General features: G+C 41.9%; 1 non-coding gene across 1 annotated transcript; it reads right to left on the reverse strand.

The window, feature by feature from the left end:
• Positions 1-404: 404 nt before the first annotated feature.
• On the reverse strand, positions 405-523 carry LOC145391985 (5S ribosomal RNA). The gene has a single exon (XR_013895927.1). It is a non-coding gene; the product is annotated as a 5S ribosomal RNA (ribosomal RNA).
• Positions 524-4,726: the final 4,203 nt, after the last annotated feature.

The following is a 4,726-nucleotide window of genomic DNA, read 5'->3' on the forward strand; positions in this document are numbered from 1 at the left end:
TTGTATTATAGATCTCGCCTGTACACACACACACACACACACACACACACACACACACACACACACACACACACACACACACACACCTAATGAAAAGGGGTACACATCTAACCTTGAGGGTAAAGGGTTCCACCAAATCCATAAACACTGTAGCCTGCAGATGATCTCATAATGTCAACCACAGCTTCAAATTCATCACATCAGGAGCTTCATGGTTTCTTCCCTGGTTACAAAAGAAAAATCCAATTAACAATTCAGTACAGACTCTCAAATCCAAAATGCTTATTTTCATTCATTCATTGCCAGACGCCATGTATCCCAGACGGGGTGGCCAATGGCTTAGAGTTAATTGTTTTACAGGGAGGGGCACTAATCCTCCACCAACCCCACTTGACATGTAGGGATGCCAACAGCATCTGGTGTTCCCAGGCGGTCACCCATCCAAGTACTAACCAGACCCAACGTTGCTTAACTTCGCTGATCGGACGGGAAGCGGTGTACTCAACGTGGTATGGCCGTTGCTTTTTACAAAGGCTTTATGAAAAAATGAAATATTTTGCACAATGGAATCTGATACCTATGAGAAAACCACATAATAAACAATCTAGAGCACCACCAACTGTAAATGCATTGAGGTATCCTGCATTAACAATTGATTATCTGCTCTTATATATGTCTACAAAATAACCTTGTCTTTGAACATATGCACTGACTGTGTGGGGACATGTAATATCAACACCTTAATAACATGAAAAAAATAATTGAGAAAGTGGAGGATTTTGTAAACTGAATACAGTACTGTATTTGGAAATGGGAGTTAGTACTGTACTACAGTACTTCATAGTCATCATCCTGCCTCAGAAACAAGGAAAATACAGAACTGGTAGAAATATTAGCAGCAAACCCTGTGACACTACCACACCATTCAAGCCCCTGGAATCCTGGCTCTAACTCACAGGCTGCCTTCATGTAGTGGCACTGATATAAATGGGTGGGCCAGTTGCCCCATTATATATACAGTACAATACAAACATCCTAAACTTCCTGCCTATCCTTCAAAAGGAGGAAATGGACTGCAGGCTGAGGCTGCCTTTCACCTGCAGTCCACACTGCCTCCATGCCACCCTGTCCACCACCAATATGTTTCCCTCCCTCAATCTTGTACCCCCTCCCTCATATATCTCATCCTGTCTCCCCTTTCCCCTCCCTATTTTATTCACACACAGATACTTTATTCTTGTCAGTCCCACTCTTCATCCTCACCACAAGGGCAAATCATCTTAATCAGCCATTTACTTAAGTTCATTTGGGTCTACCTGGGCATCTATTTAAGTTCACTCTTGGATGTTGTCTCTTAAATTTGGGTTCAGCTCTTTTTTATTTAGTTTCACTTGTTTTTCCCCCCCCCTTCATTTAGGTTCTCATTTTGGTATATATTTAGTCATTTCTGTTTTCCTTTGTCATTTTTTTTTTTTTTGGGGGGGGGGGGTTATGTAATTTTTCTTAACTGAGGTCACGAGCTTTATCAGGTATTTATTCAATAATGTTCATGTGGGCATTTTCTTCTTCCTTTAGGTTTATTTGGTTATTTATATGGGTCCATTTTTGTTTTCTCCCTTATCTAGGTTAATCTTAATATTTTGTTAGATTCCTTTTTTTTTCTGCTTCATTTTTATAAGTAGACTAAGATGGTTTGGGCATGTGGAATGGATGGAAGATAACAACTGGGTGCGGAAGGTAGAAGTCCAAGCATTGGGCTTAAGGTTGCGAGTGACAGACCGAAAAAGACCCGGCACGAGGTCACAGTGTGACCTCAGGGATAAGGGACTAAACAGGGAGGCTGCCAGAGATCAAATGGCATGAAGAAGCACCATTAAGTGACCACGGCCAACGTATGGATGTACATTAGGCCCTTTATAAACAATATGATATGGTACGAATATGGATGTTTTTCTCCTTCACTTGGGTATTTATTTTTTCTCCCTTATTTAGATATTAATTTAGGTCAGAATGCATTTTTTCCCAATTATTTGGGTTTGTTTGGGCAATTCATAGGACCAATGTTAACACTCTCAGGATCCTACACCTATCCAGTATGTCCTCTCCAACTAGCTACTGTACAAAGGTGAAGTAACAGCAAACTGGCTTTATTTTCATCTGACAGAATTGGGCCACTCCAGCATCTTCAATACTGTCATGACTGCATACATTTTGATAAACCTTAGTTGTGATGTAGGGATAAGTCTCCTTGGTTACTAGCCATAACCAACTCTCCAACTTCTGGACACTTGGCCATCAACTGAGCTAACATGGAGTTACATGTCTTGGATAATATTTAGCAGAAGCCACAATTAGATAAGTTTTTTTAAAAGCGATTTCTGTTGGTGGTAGGTGGTGACAACCATCATCCACTCACTTGATGCAGTGCTGCCTACCTCTTCCTTCATCTTTACCATTTTTTTTTCTGGCTACCCTCCTCTCTTCCTATTTCTCTCATCTTTCCTGTCACTGTTTATTATTATTCTTTCTTTTTCTGGTGGCTTTACATTGAGAGACAAGCCTAATGGTTTCCTGTAAGCCAGGAAACCATTTACAACACTGGGTGGTAACTACATAACCAAACCATACATGTCAATAAGTGGGTTGGCAGAGGGTTAACGCCCCTCCTCATAAAACAACTAACTCAAAGACAAACGGCCACCCTTTACAGTATTATGGCACCTGGCTACAGATAGATTTCTGTTTGGTACTCCTTAACGAGACATAGGGCCACCTCTTGAAAATTAACAAAATTCCTTATTTACCTATGAACTGATTTAGTGACTTTGTAAAGGTGGTGACTTGGTGGTGGCCAGAGTTAAAGTTCAAGTAAGATGGAGGAATAGAAGGGAAAGACGAGAGGAAGGAGTAGTTGCAAGGAGAGTGGAAAGGTTACAAGAGGATGAGAAAAAGGCAGAGTATAAGAGAGAAGTGGAGGAACGATTGGGCAAATATGAGTTGGAGCAGATGGGGGACGTGGAAGGTGTGTGTAGAATATTTACAGAAGAAATATGTGCAGCATGTGATGTGGTGTGTGGAAGAAAGAGAAGACGGAGGGGGGTGCAAGGAACAGCGTGGTGGACTGAAGGGGTGAAACGGGCTGTGGCACAAAAGAAGAAAGCATACAATGAATGGATGAGAAATAGGGACGTGGAAGAAGTTGAGAGGTGGAAGAGAGAGTTATATGTAGAAAGGAAGAGAGAGGTGAAAAGATTAGTAAGAGAGAGTAAGAAGAGAGTGGATGAGGAATTTGGAAGGAATTTGAGTGTAAAGTGGAGGGACTGTAAGAAAATGTTCTGGAAAGAGGTGAAAAGAGTAAGACAGGGTGGAAGTGAAGTTACCAGGGGAGTGAAAGATAAAAATGGTAGATTACTAGTGGAGAAGGGAGAAAAAGTGAGCAGATGGAGAGAACACTTTAAGGAATTGTTGAACGTGGAGGATGGAAGTAATGCAAGTATAAGTGGCTGGGGAATGGCTGGGAGAAGGAGGGAGGTGAGAAGACAGGAAGAAATCAGTAGGATAGAAGTTGTGGAAGCAATGAAGAAAGTTAAATCAGGGAAAGCCCCAGGAATTGATGGAGTGTGTGGTGAAATGTTGAAGCATGGGGGAGAGTTAGTAGTAGAATGGATGTGGAAGATGTGCAGATTGGCCTGGGAGGAAGGTAGAGTCCCGGAGGATTGGAAGTCAGGTATAATTATTCCCTTGTACAAAGGAAAAGGGGAAAAAGAAGTGTGTGGTAATCATAGGGGCATTTGTCTTCTTAGTATAATAGGAAAAGTGTATGGTAGGATACTTATTGACAGAGTTAGAGAAAGAACAGAGAAATTAGTTAGAGAAGAACAGGGAGGCTTTAGGAAGGAAAGAGGTTGTGTAGATCAGATATTCATTCTTAGATCTTTAGTGGAAAAGTTTCTAGAGAAGGGAAAGAAGTTGTATGCGGCTTTCATGGATTTGGAGAAAGCATATGACAGGGTGGATAGACTAGGATTGTGGAAAGTGTTAAGAATATATGGAATAGATGGGAAGTTGTTGAATGCTGTGAAGAGTATGTACGATGGTGCGAAGGCTGCCGTGCGTGTGGATGGTGAACTAAGTGAATTTTTCTCTTTGAAAGTTGGGTTGAAACAGGGATGTGTCATGTCTCCATGGTTGTTCAATCTGTACATGGATGGGGTAATAAAAGAGGTACAAGGTAGGGTAGTGGATGTTGGAGTGGCCCTGGTGAGAGAGGATAGTGTTTGGAAACTCCCTGTACTGTTGTTTGCAGATGATACCGTGTTGTTGAGTGAAGACGAAGGGGAGCTGCAAGGCTTGGTGGATGAGTTTGAGAGAGTGTGTAGGAAACGGAATCTAAAGGTGAATGTAGGGAAGAGTAAAGTGATGGTCTTTGAGAGAGGTGAAGTCAGTGAATGTACAGCGAGGTTGGATGGTGAGGAATTGGAAAATGTGAGTACGTTTAAGTACTTGGGTAGTGTGATGAGTAAGGATGGAGGTTTGGAGGGTGAAGTGCTTGAAAGGGTACAGCAGGGAAGAAAGGTTGCTGGTTCTTTGAAAGCAGTGATAAGAAACAGGGAAGTGAGCATGGAAGTGAAAAAGTTACTACATGACAGTATTGTGATACCAACTCTAACGTACGGAAGTGAAGCGTGGACGTTGTTGGAAGGACACAAGTCAAGAGTGAGAGCCG

This window comes from Coenobita brevimanus, chromosome 20 (assembly GCF_032717465.1).
Source record: "Coenobita brevimanus isolate Jiangsu-jjx chromosome 20, ASM3271746v2, whole genome shotgun sequence".
NCBI lineage: Eukaryota > Metazoa > Arthropoda > Malacostraca > Decapoda > Coenobitidae > Coenobita > Coenobita brevimanus.